Below are 17,362 nucleotides of genomic sequence, written 5' to 3'. Positions count from 1 at the left end.
TATTACCCTGTATAAAACTGCTACATTGCTCAGTGGGTAAATTTTACTGCCTATAAACTCAATAGGACAGTTCTCGTGGAAACAGCTCTGGAGAGTGGTTTAGCATTTCACATGTTCACTTATTAGCTAAACAGAGGTGAGTGAAAAATCAGATATTTGCTGTTTCCAGAAGAGAAAATAACTTAAAAACAGGTAGAGAACTTACTTGGGACTCACGGTGCTGGCATAGTTTTTGGTGGAGAAGGAGAGAGTCATTTCTCAGAGTGGAAGTTTCCCTTCAGCAGCTCAGGAAATTTTTACCTGCAGCACAAGTACTGAAAAAGCTCCTAGTACTGCATTGCAGCCCAGTTGGTACATATTGGTTTATGGCTGGACTCCATGATCTTAAGGATCTTTCCAAGATAAATGATTCTATATTAATTTCCAAAGTAGCATCTACTACTGTGCTTTAATTCTTCTATATCTGAAGAAGGAGAAAAATACCTCTGATTTTTCTTGTTTAAGCTGAAATGCTCATGCCACATTAGCCCGCATTATCAATATTTTATCACATATGATAAAAAAATCTTGGAATTTAATAATGACACATACTGGAATAGATTCCAGCCTTGAAAATGAGACAGTTTTTTACCCAACCCTGATCCACTACAAGTGGCACATAATACCGAGGTTCTATTTCTTGCATTATATTTTGTAAAATTACGTCACAGCTACATCGATTGCAAGGCTTGACAAAACTGTAAATGAACATTGCACTAAACTGTAATGCAATAGGTAAAATTCTGAAAAACACCAGAGCTGACTTTCAGGGAGATAAATTTTGCATCTAAGAAGTGTCTGAATCTTACCCAGATTCTAGAAAGAAATAGAAATTTTGACGAGGCAGGTAACTACATACTTATAGAAATGTGGTATAGAAGGCAATTAAAACATGTTATGTCGTCACTCTTATTTAGCAAGCTCTGCTCCACGTCTCTTGAAGAACATCTTGATTTTAGCCTACTTTCCTACAGCAACCAAGTTTATACCATTATTCTTCTGTTGTTTTGACTCCAGTAACATTTGAGCCATTGGCCAATCTTAACCAAATTTGAAAGAATAAATGTCTCCCAGATTATTACACTCCTATCCATCTTTGGAAGAACAGCGGCTGACTAGAAGACAGAAACACAAACCATCACCCCCATGGAAAGGTCAGACATGCAGCAGCACCTGCTCAGTTCTGCAGTACCTGGTCAGAAGATGAACAGCTTCGACCAGCAAAAGCACCTGCTGTCCATTGCCCAGGAAGGGTACCAGAGCTGCAGAGGGGTGACACACAAGTTTTGCCTCTGCTTTTGGCATGCTTTGAAGTTAAAAGAACAACCAAAAGAGAACCCGCATGCAAGTTGCCACACTATGTCCCCATTACACTGTTCTAAATGCATGAAAACCTTTGCATGTGTATAGCCATGAATGGCATTTAAAAACATTTATGATACTTTTTCCAGGTTGAAAACAAAGTTAAAACAAAGCAAAAAGAGGGTGACAAAACATCACCACCGATAGAGAGGTGTTTCAATCAAAATGTTACCTTGGGACTCTCAAATTATCATGGTCTAACTATGGAAAGTCCTCTAAGCCCTGCATCTCCTTTCCCATCTTTGTCCTCCTGTTTCCCATGCACAGATCGTGTAGGGCAGGGGTTGTTTTATAGGATGCACAGTGGCCAACACAATACAGGCATCTTCGCACTTGCAGCTCTGGATGTTATCTAATGGAAATAGAATAGGATTTATCTTTCAGGAGAAAAATCATCCTTCCCAGACTTGCCTTTTTAAAATTTTCACCCAACTCCCCACTTCCCCTGGGCCAATCACAGTAGACGGGTGATAAACCAAGCTATTAGATATGTATGAAGTTTGTTTCATCATACAAATATTTTTCCTCCTTACTGTTTTGAACAGTACTCTGCAAGGAGAGCAAATCTACAGCAAAGCTTTGAGTAACCTTACAATAAAGGGTCAGACGGACTGCAGACGTACATGGTGGAACTTCATAGATTCCCTAAATATAAACTAACACTGTCCTTTCGATTCTATGCTAATAAGACACTTTAAAATGTTCCACAATGACAACCTTGGAATTATCTTGTCTGCTATCACTCATTTTTAAACGAGGTTCCTTTGGCATATAGCTTGGTTTCCATGCAAATGCACTGACTGATGTCTTTTATTGCATTTCATTTCATAGACTTCTCTGTTAGTCACAGGCTATTTACATAATGTGATGGAACTGGCACCTGTGTGGAGCTATTCTCTGTGCAGAACTCATTTCACCCTCATACCTAGTGAGGAAAACATGTTAATTCATATAGATGATAGAGCTGTAAAAGCTACATGAATTAGTCCTTCCAACCAAGAATAGCTACTATAGCCAGAAGCAGCTCTCAAAGTTTGGGGTCCCTCTAAAGAGAATCACTTATACCCCCTCGCCAGCTCCATTTTTAGATTGGAGAGCTCTGCAGCACTTACTTCCATGAAGCCAGAACTGCAGTGTTGGAGGTGGCTTGGAGACACACAGATTTCCCAGGCACAAGATTCTGCAGTGACCTCTCCACAGCCTCCACCTCCACCAACACACAGGCCATGGTTACATGCCCCCACCACATTCATATCTCTCTCGTCCTCAATAGAGGCCAACAGATTTGTCTATTATTATAGCAAGCAACAAAATGACTGCTTTTGGGACTAAAATAATTTGGATGGTATAGTTGTGTCCAATGATCCCATGCTTTGATTTCTACCTGGAAGCCATCTCAGGATTTGCCACCATTACCACTACGGAAAACCACCCCATGACTGTAATTTGGACATATTCCATTATTTCCTCAAGCAGTTGGCCAATGGAATCCATTCAATGCACAATAGGTTTATGGGGAGTTTTTTTGGGGGGTGGTAGTTGGGTTTTGTTTGTTTTTCAAATAAATACAACCATTGTTTTCTTACACATGAGAAGTAAACCTAGGCAAGAATGAAATTCAGGAAATTTTGCATGGATTGAAACAAGAAAGGAGATCCCAGAACAGTTCTCATAGTCCCTTTGGTCTCTCCGAGCCAACTGTCTCAATCTTCTGGAATTTTCCTCAACACATTTATTTACCTCCCATCCCATCCCATTCCATCCCATCCCATCCCATCCCATCCCATCCCATCCCATCCCATCCCATCCCATCCCATCCCATCCCATCCCATCCCCTTTTAAGTATCTCTGCAGGAACTTAACAGCAACTATTGCCTCACAGTCCTTACCCATTCCTGTCGCCTCCTGCATGGATTCCACCACAGAAATGAACAGCAAACAGGCTGGATTTTTGGGGAGAGACTTGATTCTGAAGCATCAGGGAAGAAGCTGAGATTAATGGAGAAGAACAGAGCCACCCAGGAGCTCACCCCCTGGAAGAGACTCAGGAAGATTCTGCAAGAAAATGGAGATAGGGTTTACAAGGCTCAGAGTAGACTGTAACAGCATGAAAACATCCATATGTATTTAAACTCAATACACTGTGGCAACTCCCTTGGCTTTCAGAAAAAAAAAAAATCTATTTGAGCATCATATCTTCATAGGACATGTTTATAAAAATAAAAAAGCACAGGAACCATTTCATATCTAACTTGCACAGGAAGGAAATACATACACATGCTGCGGTTATGCCTGGAGAGGGGAAATACGGGCTCTCCTTGCAGGGACGCAAAGCTATCAGGTGCCCAAGATGTTAGCAAGGGACCCCGAGCCTCCTCATGTAAGACTTGGGTCTTACAGCAAAGAGCATGAAAGAGCCCAGGGCTGTGGGTTGCTCTGAGAATGCAGCCGACCTGTGGCTTTGCAGCAGGACGGGCACTTCACGTCCACGCTGGGTGGCTCTAAGTTCATTCTCTTCTGAGGAACTCCAGAGGAAAGGTCAGAGGGACCTCACTGCACCCACAGGATAAACTTTTGGGAGAATAATCAGTCAGCAAATAGTCTCTTTTAAGGTATCCAGGCCTACTATTACACTATTTGTAATGAATAGCTTTAGCAGTCAACCTAGCGAGGCTGTCAGCATGGCACGATGTCCTACCCAGGACACATTTACATTTTTGCATTTCAGATGGCTCTAAGTGTCTTACTGCTCCCAGGTTTTTATTCACAGACCCTCCTGACCATGTGTGCAGGTCAAGCTCTCACGTGCACCAAACACACCATGCTCTCCTGGCGGGAAATCAGACTGAAAGATCTGCTCCTTGGGACTTGTCTCATTCAACCAACACCAAACATCTCTCTAAACCATGGCCTGTGCTTTCTCCTGCAGTTTGCTCTCAATAGGGCAATTCCCGCTGGCGCCGTCTGTCTCCAGTCCTTTGTCAGAGGGAAGCACAAGGTCAGGACACAGTGCCGGAGCAGGGAGAGTCTGTGGAGAATGTCACACTCCAGTGGTTTTGAATGCCACCATCCGGGCTGGTGACCGTAAATGTAATCCCACCAGCGCATTCTTCAGGGGCATTCGTGGCCTTTGGGCGCTGCAGAACCTCCTGCCAACCAGTGTCAGACCCCACACTCGCAGAAAACCCCAAAACTAAGGCATATGAGGGTATAACTATATTTTGAAGTGCTATTTATTAATTAAAACCAGCTAAAACTTTTGCTCATGCCTAGGCGTGCACACAAAACCATGGACATACTGCTTTTCATCATCAGCTGAAGTAACTGAAGTCCTGTGACTGACTGAGAACACAAGATTGCTGGCTTCTAATTAAAGATTAAGTTGAGACTGTTTTAAAAATTGGCCACAGAATTAGTATTGAATCCAAAAGCAAAATCTGAGTTGACTAAAAGGTCATCAAACACAGGGAGATAATTATCGCTTTATGTTCCAGGAAACCCAAGCTCTGACACTAAGTGTAAAAAAGACATGCTGGAAGCCTTTGATGAACACTGACAAAAAGGTTCTTTCTTCCCATTCCCATCCTGCAAACAGACCAGGCATGGAGATACTGAGGGCATTGTGCCAGAAAACCCCCCAAAATCACATGAGCCTGAGCATCCTGTTGAATCTCGCCTCCTTATTCATTAAAAAACAAGACAAATCAAGTGTTTCAAGTGAAAAGAAACTTTTTTATTGTTGTTACTATCATTTACTTTGCTGACTAATCAATTGATTAGCTTTTGCTTAAGCAGTTTTTAGTCCTTGCCTCTTTCCAAAAGGAAAATATACAGTGTACTAAGATTTTAGGAGTGCTCAAGTTGTGTTAAAAGGCAGCACGGGGTTGGTGTTAAAAGAAAATGCTTTCAGTACATTTTTGCACGGAGGGGATCTGCAACAGCTGTACAGAAAAACATTCGAGAACAGCAAGAGCAAGTTATGAACAAGATCAAATCATGAAGAAAGAAAAATTATGAAGTCAAATTCATATAATCACAAGTTACTGTACCTCTGCTGCTAAAAAGTAGTAGCTGTGGCTTGTATTCTTGAAAAATCTCAAAAAACAACTAATACTTTAATAGTTAAGAAGGCTTTAAAAACATACAGAATGACTGAATCATTGAGGATGGGAAGGGACCTCTTGAGGACATGTAGTCCTCCCCCCTGTGCTCAGCCAGGTATAGTGCTTTTTCTGAAGCATAATTATAAATTGACTTAATTAATACTTCAACAGAAAACTGCTTCTGGGAGAGGTGGCCATGGAGGAGCCACAGGCGGGTGCATGGCCAGCAGCACCTGGATTGTGCCATGCCATGTCACTTTGCCACCACTGATCTTGATGGTCCCAGCTCTGCTTCAGTATCTCCCCATCCTGGAGGATTTTTTTAATCTCCCTTATCCCAGTTCATGTTGCTGGAAAACTGGGAGCTGAATTTTCTGAGAAACAAAACCAATCTAAATTGCCCCGTGGAGGCTGCTCTGGCCACCAGCAGCAGGAAGGCGGCTGTCGGGGCCAGTGAGGAGCAGACGTGCTGTGGAGCCGCGGACGGAGCCCGCAGCAGCCTGGTGTGTCTGGGCAGAGGCGCAAGGCAAAAAGTAATATATATTTTTTCACTCTACAGACCCAGCCAGCGCTGAAATCAATAAAAATGAGTTTCCTGCCCACTTCATCTGTGGAATGATGATGGATTTGGAAACTAATGTTTCAGTACATGGTATAGATATAGAAAGAGAGACCAGCAGAACTGCCTTGGATGATCAGAACGCAGAGACCCTTCAAAGTTCTGCCATTTACATTTCATACTAAATATGTCAAATTCGCTTGTCAAATTCAATCCTCAGGAATATGTGTCGACCTTTTATACTGACTTCATTTGCTTTACCTTTAGAGCCATCGGACTGCTCCCAAGGCAGATATTACTCGCACGCCACCTTTAGCACAATCAGATTAGCGCCGTGTTTACTCCAAAAGCTGAAGCCTTGGTGTGGTGGCAAACTGAATGCTCAGCATTGAAATGAGAACACTCAGGCAGAGCACACAGCCTGTCCCCATTTCCAGCCCGGTCTTGGAGAGGACCATGTTCACCATATGGTGCTCCTGCTACGCCTGTGCTATTTCTAGCTTCCAACACTGGAACTGGAACGGACAGATTTAAAACTAAGGCTTTGATCCTGTCAGGACATCTGCTGACCACACCATAGACCTTTTTTCTGTTAGCCAAAGCAGGATTGTGCCAGGCAGCCTTCAGATATTCCCAGTTAGTCCCTTCATCATACAGGTTCACACACTTTGCTCTTCCTCACCCAATTCCTTAGACATATTTTCACACTCATTGCTTTCTCTCCTGCGCTTCTTGCAAACCCTCATGCCTGGATTTGAATAGGCTGTGACTCTGACATGGCTTATCCAGCTGGAGAGAAAGCAAACCTATACTCTAGGCAACTACATGTGTCTTTCATATCTCAAAAGCCTCATTCCACCATTTACCCAACATCCACCACCAGCACAAGGTGCCACTTCTGCAGCACAAACAGATCTCCCTGTCTTGCACCCATTGCCCCACGCCCAGCCCTCTGGGCACAGCTTCTGGCCAAATTCTGGTGGAAAACCAGGTACTGATGATTCTCACACCCAAAGTTGCTCACATTCCAGTGTCGGCTTTAGGTAACATTAACAATAAAACAACAGTTTACCTAAAAACATTAATTTCTACATAAATTGCTGGATTTCTAGTTAATAGACCTCTAAGGATTTTTTGGTAGACCAAACACTCTTTCCAAAGCAGATGATTAGCGCTGTATAAAAACCATCCTTTTTATTCCACTCTTCAGCATTTAGATTAACCTATTAACTAGTGCTCACATTTCAGCAGCCATCCTCCTGCCAAAATGAACCTTTTACAGTTCTAGTCAAAAAGCCTTGAAAGGCTTCAGTATTCACAGTGGGCTGAGGGAGATACAGGGGTATCTCCTTTGCACAGCAACTGACCACCTTAAATCCCCACAGCTGAGGCAGAGATGGAGGTCTGGCTTGTGTAGCACTCACTTCAGCACACTGAGTGAACAAACCACTTGACGTGCAGGATCAAAGGTAGGAAAGGTGCCATTATTTACAGAGAGAAAAAGGTTTTACCCAGGCCGAGTTTCCAAAATACATAGAGGAGATAGATCACTCCTGTCTCAAATCTTATCACCCATTTCTAGCAGCTCCAGGACAGAGAGCCCTCCAGTGCTCAGTTTGCCCTACCTGGATTTTCAGTTTCCATTCCCTCCTCTCTACCACTCCTTCACTTACTGGGAAAGAGCAAAGATGATGTTTCTCACAGTATTTAGCAAGAACACCTTCATAATGCAACTGCTTTCCAACTCCTTGGGCACCATTAAGCAAGCCACAGGTTTTTTACCAGCATAATCCCTGAGCACTGGGCTACCAAATACCAGACTCATCCTTTTCCTTCCCAGAGATTTTGGCAGCATTATGATTTCCACAGCACACCTGAGACACTCCACAAACAAGGATCTGTCAAATGTACGGAAGGATGTGGCTCCAGGAACAGCGGTACCCCGGCTGGTGCACCAGCTGTGACCGCATCCTCTCACACGGGACGTAACAAACTCAGACAGATAAACAGATGCAGCACCTGCGTTCATATTGTTCTCCTGCAGCCAAATTCAGCACTGCTTTTCCTTGTCTGCTGTTTACTCCACGTAAGAGCCAAATGACGTTAACATGAAGGCTCACTGAAATTCCATCTCACTAACATCTGAAAATACATTATTGATTGATGTCAGTCTTGTGTTGGGACTTGTCAGCAAAGCTGTTGTGAAGGACCTGTGAATGGGGTTGGACACTCTTCGGGGATATTCTGCATCAGAGGGGAATGTTCAGAGCACTCAGCACATAACTGCAGTTCCCCAAGGGCTACAGACACTGTGGTTATTGAGATGATGCCAGTTTCCCAAGCCAGACGGCTGATTGATCTGGTATTATAGAGCGCACAGCCAGACTAAAGTGGTTTGTGATGCTTCATTACGCGGTCTGCTTCCATGTCTAGATTAACATCTTCAGATCCTCTGGAGACAAAAAATTTTAAAAACCAACCAAACAAACAAAAAAACTCAACAAATATACATTACTTGCAAAACTATTGGAACATATGCGTACAGCAAACACCCTTGCTAGAAAACTAAGTCTTGAATCTTCTTAGGCAAATCAGTGTACTTCCAATGCAACCGACAACTTTTCCCAGGAAACTATCCTGAAATACTTCCAAAATAGGAAGTTGTTGGTTGTTACAAAAACAAAAAACAAACCAAATCAAACAAACAAGCAAAAAAACCAAAACAAACAAACAAAAAAGCAAATGAAAAAGAACACTTGCAGGACAACTGCTTCATTTTAAGTAACCTGAAAGGTCAGGACAAACTCAGCTCTAAATCCCCAACCAGGACTACTTTGCTTTGATTCCCATGGAGCAGCACATGCTTGTTTGGGCAAACTGGGAGGACTTTCTGCATGTTACTGGGACCACCTGCAGTGGTTCCTGCATGAGCCTTGTGTCAGTTCTTCTCAGGCAACCCAGACCTCTCAGTTTGCTCATTTACCCCACCTTACACTGACACTGCGATCAAATACAGTGGAAGCGTTCAGACACTGCATTATCAGTTCATGTACACAGCTGCATTTAGAAAAAACCCCAAGAGAATCCTAACCTGCTGAGCTTTGTGCATCAACTGCCTGTCTGTCGAGTTCCATTGTTGTGCTTGCCATTCTGCTACTAAATCTGCAATTTCCACATATTTTGCTCCTGGTGGCCTCCGTGTAAATATGCAGAGCTGGAATTTATTAATTTCTTTGCTTAGTTTTGAAAAGAAGGAGGAAAAATAACCAAAATTCTTTCCCCATCTCACTCTTTAATTGTATTGACATTTTGCCTTTTTATCTCTGGAGAGCAAGGTTAAAGTTCCAACTTGGTCACAACTCACAGGGCTTGATGGAATTTCTTCAGCCCTTAATAATTATTTGTCTGCATCATAAAACTACTAATGCACAATCTGTTATTATTAGCCATTACTGTTTGGCCAAGGCGGAAGGTTGTATTGATCACACCTGAAGTACAGGCTAGGTTGGGCAAGTTAGATAACACAGCAATGACCTGCATAAACATGCCTTTAGCTGGGAGAATTTGTCACTTTTTTAAATAAAAAGAACCATATCAACACAGACTTTAAGAGGAGTGGTTATTTTATTGGTATATTTCCTGCTAGAGTTGTATGGTTACAAACTATTCTTTACACCAGAGAAAATCAAGGCCATATTACGCTTGGATTGCACGTAATTAATTTTTCATACTAAAAACCTTTTGAATGCCAGATGGCTGATATGAGGCCTTTTAGAAACCAGAAGGTATCAGTCAGGAAAAAAAAAAAGAAAGAAAACAAACAAACACACACAAACCACCAAAGCCCTCAATTTTGCCTACTGGGCCCCCTTTTTCCTGTGCTTTGCTAGTCAATCCACACTATATACCTCTGAACAGGGAAGTCATTTAAAGCACAAATCTTTATGGTGTGAATGTATCTCCCCAGCCTTCAGAATTATTCTTTCCCACTCAAGTCATTACTCTCCAGGGTAAAGTTCAGGAGCACAGAGTATTAATCTTTGAGTTATCTTTTGCTAGGTCAAAAGATCATTGGGTCATCATCATCATCATCTAACTTGGGGCCACTGACAAAGATGCCCAGGGAGATCTAGAGTCTGTGTCTGCTGTGGCTGCCGTTGTCACCTTCAAGGTACAGTTTGGTGACAGGCAAAGAAAGAGCATCCCTGCCAGGACAGCTGAGCCAGGGATGGTGAGCACTGCCAAGTCCAACACAACCAAATTCAGACCCTGTGTCCGTCAATGACGGCGCAGAGAGGAGCAAAGCCTCATCTCCCCCTGCACAGGTCAAGCCTGGGCTTACACAAACAGCACAAAGGCATTTCTGTCCCGTTCATGCCAGGCTACCCACTGGCTAACGTCTGCCAGAATGTCACAGGGAAAGGAAAAAAGCTGCTCCTTAATTATGGTCCTCCTGGTGTTCGACTCAGGGGTTTTATTAAAAGGGAAAAAGCATAGAGAGCAGCTAATCAGTTGCTCCTAACAAATGAAATTCTGGAGATTGATGTTTCAAGTGATCAGTGGTGCAAACAGACATTTTCACAACTCAAAATCTTTGAATTTTTATCCAACAGCTATTTTGATAAACCAGGAAAGGATCAGAGAGAGACGGTCAACAGCCAACACTAGACTCAAATACTAATGACTTTTTTACCACAGCACAGAGTTTTAAAAACCTATTTTGCAGTTTTGATTCCATAGTCCAAATAGCTCCATATGTTCCATATGCAGCTTTAATTAAAAGCAAGAACAATTGCTATACTACTATTGCTATTGCTGCTAGGTGTGATTTTGGACTCCAAAGATGGATGGGAAAGTACCTGCTGGACAGTGGGCCAGCAGGACCCCTGCCCACACCTCAGCAGGACTTTCACAGGCTCCCAGAGGAGTTAAAGTGTCCTTAACTCATATTCGAAGAACAAATTTTTGACAATTGAGGAAATACACTCAAACTGTTAATATCTTGGTTCCCAGCAGCTGGAGGCAGAAGGAGAAGGGGAACAGATGCTTTTATTTCATTCTCACCAAAGTGACCTTAGTCTTGCTCAACTCTGAGACAGAGTTTACAGCAGGTTTTAGATTCTATACCTTCAACCTCTTACAGCTTCCAAGATGATACTTTAATGCCCAGGGAAGGCAGGACTCTAAGGCACAGTCATCACAGGAGCTGCTACAGCCCTCCTGCTTTCATTCACAGTGCTCTCATTACAGAGCACCACAGGATATTCATTCACACTGGCAACGGAGCTTCACAGCATTCCTGCAAACACAGTGATTTTTCCTCTAGTGAAATGCTATCATTTACCATTCGTGCAGTTGTGCAGGACATTGTGACCAAGCCTGCACTGAACAATTATAATTAATTGTTGGTGATAGAAGCAGCATGGATTAAAGCACTGTCTACACATCACACAGATACATATAAACTCTTCTTCGGCAAGACATTTCATGCTGTAGCTGCAAACACAGTCTTTTCATTGTACTGCGTTTCATCCAGTCCTGCACAGCGATTACAACAGGTCAGTGGGACTAGGATGGACTATGACCATGTAAGTTTGTCCCCACTCAAGATTTGGGGCTCTTAGATCATCTGCCCAGGCCCCCCGGGTGAGCTGGTCTCATAGTGATCAGTGAATTACTTCCAGTCTCAATGCCAGATTTTTCTTCTCCAAACTGGATGCACAGGCAGCTCTTAGACCAAAATTTCACTCCCAAGAGAATTCTGCTTCAGTGCAGAGCAGCTAGAAAACCACCTTAGGACTTCCTTAGGACTGCCTAAGTTGTTTCCTAAGAATTGTTCCATTGAAGAGAAATCCACTGTCACAAAATCTTGTGTGCCCAAACCTCTGCTTTCTGGCCCGTAGCACTGGGAATAGCCATGCGGTAGTTTTCTGGATCCTGAATTACATGAGACATTGGTGCAATGCATCCAGTCAGGGATGTTTCTTCTCTCCCTTATGCAGCTTTAAAACGCTAAAAGTATAAATGAATGCATATGGGACCTGAGAGTAAAGGTTGATTCCTCCTGCTTATACAGGCTCAGAGATAATCTCACTGCAGTTCTCAGTGGAATTAGTTTATGTGCTGTGGGCCCATACTGTTGGCAAGATATGAGAAGGAATGCATTACATAAACACACATTTATCATAGCGAGTGGAACAGCTGAGACCCACTTTCATTTTTGCTTCTGCACTTACATATGCTTTGTAGATACTTCCCTTCAGCGAATTATTCAATCCATTACAATTAAAGTAACACAATGTAATCTTTCTGTTGATGTAATTGTTCCCCTTCTGCCAGACATACAAGTTCAAAATACATTCAAAGTAATGTTCAAAACAGAAAGATTATTTTTCAAAAATCTCCTAATGGGTTCAGAATTACATGCTGGGAGTCTTGCAATGCATTGATTTTTGGTACTTAATTTTAAAAGTATTTCCAAAGTATACCAGTGTGAATCTGAGTTGATATTTCCCAGGAAACTCTAATGGACTTGAGTATTCAGATGCCTCAGAAGAGCAATTGGCTGCAAACACTCTCCTTCCCCCACATGCCCAGGGCAGAGCTGGCCCTCTCAGGTCAGGACGGTGCCCACAGCCCATGGGAGGAGCAGGTTCTGCCTCCTCGCAAGGCAGCAGCCCGCAGCATCTTGCATGGCTCGGGAGCAAAGCCATGAGGAAGGCCAGAAACACAAGGTCAGAAGGGAAAGACACCAAGCAGAAATCATTCTGGTCCGGCGAGAACCCCACCTGGAGTCCTGTGTCCAGATCCAGAGACCTCAGTGCAGGAAAGACATGGACCTACTGGAGAAGGGCCAGAGAAGGCCACCAAGATGATCAGAGGCTGGAACAGCTCTGCTGGGAGGACAGCCTGAGAGAGTTGGGGTGTTCAGCCTGGAGAAGAGAAGGCTCTGGGGAGACCTTATTCCAGCCTTTCCACACTTAAAGGAGCCCATAAGAAGGATGGGAACAGACTCTTTAAAGAGTGCTTTATGACAGTACAAGGGGTGATGGTTTTAAATTAGAAGAGAGGACATTCAGGCCAAACATGAGGAAGAATTTTTTTACACTGAGGGTGGTGAGAGCCTGTCCCAGGTTGCCCAGAGAGGTGGTGAATGAACCATCCCTGGAGACATCCCAGGCCAGGCTGGACGGGGCTCTGAGCAACCTGAGCTGGTGAAGATGTCCCTGCTCATGGTAGGAGTGGCACTGGATGAGCTTGGAAGGTCCCTTCCAACCCAAACCATTCTACAGTTCTATGATTCTGCGGAACTCAGACGGTGTCCCTCACTTTGACAAAGACACTCAGGGAGAGGCAGTGACAAAACCAGGTCACGTGCCCCAGCACCTTTGCTCGCTGCTGGCTTGGGCAGATTTGACCTGACAACTTAAAAGCTTTTATTAACAGTTTCAGAGGCTCGCCAAAGGTAAAGCATATGTACATACAGATATGATTGTTGAATAGCAAACAAGAGCTACACTCAGAGCTTTTGTACTTTCCTGTAACCAAGAAACAAGTGAGCAAGAGCAATTCAACATCACTTCAATTAATGAATGTGATTTCTTCTGTCCTTCTGTCTTCCTTTTGAACTCCCTTCCCTTGCTGTACCACCTGAATATTTAATTTCATGTCCAGGCTCTGCCATGAAGAAACATCAGTGCTGATGCTTCCTAGGCGAAGAACTGAGGATTTCTTAGCATGGGGCAGACCAACACTCTCAGCAGGGACAGCGAGTGTTGGAGTGCACTGCACTCACAAGTGGCCAGGGAGTCCAAAAGCAGCAACAGCAGCTTTCCTCGCCTTGCTGACCATGGCAACCTGCTCTGACACTTTAGCTAAGGCTCATGCACCACATTCTGGAAAGAAAATACACCAAATTGTCAGTACTATATTAAGAAACTATGACATGCCACCTTCGCAAGTGTTCATCTAATCGTGCTTTCAGTGAGTCTTGGCTCCCCAGATTGCAGAGCTACTGGCAATAATTTTAACAGAAATATCATACACCATCATTGTGAGGATTTAAGTTTTCATTAGCTGTTGAAGCAGGGTTTTACACAGCACTGTTTTTTCAGGAACCCTTCTTCACCAAGTGATTCAAAGGAAACAATTACCCGAACCAAGCTGCAAGTGTCCACATCATGCTGAAGCACTTGCCCTTCCTTGCCACAGCCACCCCAGAGCTCTGCAGCTACTTAGCAAGAGAAAAGATGCTAAAATAATCAGCTCATTCAAGCCCTTACTGTAGCAGATATGCAGCAGGATCTGAAAGAAAAATAGCCTTAGGGGGAAAAAATGCTGTAAAAAGGAAAAAAATTCTGCACAGAACCACTGAATACAGCTGTGTTGCAGGATCCAGACCCTTTGTATCCACATACAAGAGTTACTTCATGTAAAACAAAACACACCCACACCTCTGCTACAGTCTTAATTTTACAGCTTAAGTGCTCAGTAATATTCCCTGTGCTCCGTTTCAAGCTGCAAGTGGTCCTGCTGAAGCCGGTTGTGGTTTGCCTGAAGAGGCACAGGGCGCTGGTGCCATCTGCTGTTCGCTGGGTATTGGCAGGCAAGCACAGGCAAATCAAATAATAGCAGAACAAAGTTACTTGATAAATTAGTATCTGACATACATTAAAACCCTTCAGATTCCTGGGAGTCTCCTATGGCAGTTTAGAAATCAACAGGATTTATTTGCATGGGAAGTATCAGAGAAAATCCTTACCGACACAGTCCTTAATGCTGCATGAAATCAGAAGGTGGACACAATGCCCTTCTAGAAGTAAAAGGCAGGATAAAAACAGAGCAAGACACTTACTTTTAAGGGTGAAGTTACTTTCAGCTTTAGTTTAATTGGTTACTTTTAGCTCCTCACCAGGAGCATGACTCCTGGAGCTCAGAAACCCAGTAGTCCCGAGTAGAATTTCACAAAGTGCTTTTTCTAAAATCTTCTCTGCCCTTTAGGATACACAGAACCAGCTTCATCTGTAAACCCAGACAGAGACCCAGCCTGCTGTCATCCAGCTCCTCCACTGAAGGCACCACGAGAGGCTCACAACCCCACACCTTCCCGCTGTTGAGAGCCGCCTTCTCACACCACCTGCCCCAGAGCCTTCCTCAGCCACCCTCCTCCTCCTCAGATCCTCCAGCTGAGCCACCCCTGCTATCAGGACCCCCTCAGTGGGGCAGGAGGTGACAAATCCCCAGGGAAGCAAGTGACAGCAAGGCTGAGTGGTGGGACACGTTTTCCCAACATGGGGACAGGGACTCGGTCCCGCCCCACGCAAGGTGAGACCACTGCAGCCAGTGTCCTGTGGGAATAGAAATGCCACCACTTCACCAAACACCTTTTCAAGATGCTCAGTCTGCACCCAGAGCTGACACAAAGGCAGCAGCTCACAAGTTGGAGTTTTACAAGGGAGGATATTATTTTGCTGAGGCACAATTCAACTGCTTTGTACAAGAATCATTCCCACTGTCCTTCCAAAAGTTATTTATACTGACAGTTGTGCTCTGCCTTAAGCACTTAACCCTGCTATCCAGGCAAAAAACAGGTTTCATACCAGATACTATGCCTCTTCCTACTCATTCCAGTCACTAAATGCTGATAAAAGGTGACGTGCCATACAGAGAAAGGCAAGAGGAATATTCCTGGCAGAACACAGGCAATGTAATTTTTAAATGTCCTTGTTTATGGGCATTGAAACTTGCAAACTTGAGGGCCAGAGGTGCTTGGATGGCCACCAAGAGAGCTGCAGCTGTTGGGGTGGCATTCTGAATATGCAGAGGGAGCCTCTGCCAGAGCTAAAAACAGAAAGCCTGGGCGGCATGAGCAAAGTGCAGGCGATCAGTGCGCTGCATTTGTTCTGACCGTCTCTGGCCGAGGCACGCCAAAATGAAAAGTCTCCACTTTTAACTGTTTTCTCTACCTCAAAAAATTGACCCTGTCTCCTAAGCACCAAAGAGAAAAGCCAATTGTAAGAACCACTGTTATGGTGGGAAATGGAATGAGAGATCATGATGAATGCAATCTTTACTGCTCCAGCAAGTAGGTGGCTTATGGAAAGGCTGGGGTAAAACATCCCTCTCTGGAAATGCTCTAGCTGGATAAGACCTAGACCCACATCCAGGGGGAAGCTCACATAAAATTTTGACATATTTCGTGGAGCTGTAACATGATGCAGCTTGCAGAGATATTTTTTTTAGGACCTAGCTTGGGGACACATCAGTACACTGTCTCTAAAAAGTGTCCTACCCAGCGCTGGCAAACATCCAGCAATGTTTGCCACTCCTCAAACTGCCTATAGATAAGTCTGTATAGCCCAGACTGGCACAGGTTTAAGTTACAGTGGAAAATACATTTAAGATGTCAAAATGCCTGAAGTTAAACCCAAGGGAATGCTGCCAGAAAGCCGAGCTGTAAGATCATCCAATAAGTGGATGCCTCAAGGCATCATATAATAATGTCTCTATTGCAATACTGTGGGTGAGCTTTAATTTAAGGGTAGTCAGACTCCCCATTAAAATGCTCCTCCTGGGATTCAACATGCAGAGAGCAAGCAGGCAGCTCTACTACGTTGCTTTCAGGAGTTAGTACTGACAGATGATTGAGGACGTCTGCCAGCAACGCCACTTTTCTTACGCAATAACACAGTTCCAAATCACTCATGCTCATCTGCGATCCTTTTCCACCACATTTACTCAATCCCCTTGAAGTCTACAAACACGTGCCAGCATAGTTTAGGACAGTATTTGCCTAATGGTGACATCATCAGAGACAATCTGGATTTACACCAAGATACCTACAATAAGCATCTAGGTTTAAACTACTGGTCTGTCTGGTTCAGTGACAACATCAGATCTTCAGTGGAACAACTAGTAACAGCAGAAGAAAGGTCAAACCTGTCCTATTGTCCAAACACAGCCTCACACAAACCTGCATCACTCCTCTGAAGTCAGAGAAACCACAGCAATCCAGCTCTGGGTTTGGAGCAGTGTACTATCGAAGATGGAGACATTGCAACTGTTGCTGGTCTCAGGCTTCATTAAGTTTAATTAGCCAGACTTGGCCGAGTCTATCAGTGTTTACCACCCTCTTGGAGACCTCAGTGGTGAGAAGGCAGGAGGGTGGCCTTGGAGAGCCTCCCAGCACACACCTGCAGCCCCGCCTCTGGACCACAGTCCGGTTGTGACACCTCCTGGCAATGACACCTTTGTGTGACTTAAACCTCCCAAAGTGTCTTCTTCACTGTTCACAGATGAT

At 43.9% G+C, this 17,362-nt stretch overlaps 1 long non-coding RNA gene across 1 annotated transcript; it reads right to left on the bottom strand.

Annotated features, from left to right (window-relative positions):
* LOC136107599 (uncharacterized) lies at positions 1-15,299 on the bottom strand. Its single transcript, XR_010652308.2, has 3 exons — positions 14,918-15,299; positions 3,291-3,456; positions 1-1,753 (listed from the first exon to the last, which is right to left on the bottom strand). It is a non-coding gene; the product is annotated as an uncharacterized lncRNA (long non-coding RNA).
* Positions 15,300-17,362: the final 2,063 nt, after the last annotated feature.

The sequence above is a fragment of the Patagioenas fasciata genome, chromosome 14 (genome assembly GCF_037038585.1).
Source record: "Patagioenas fasciata isolate bPatFas1 chromosome 14, bPatFas1.hap1, whole genome shotgun sequence".
Classification (NCBI taxonomy): domain Eukaryota; kingdom Metazoa; phylum Chordata; class Aves; order Columbiformes; family Columbidae; genus Patagioenas; species Patagioenas fasciata.
Note: the sequence above shows the minus strand (reverse complement) of the source record. Positions and strands in the feature narration are given on the sequence as shown.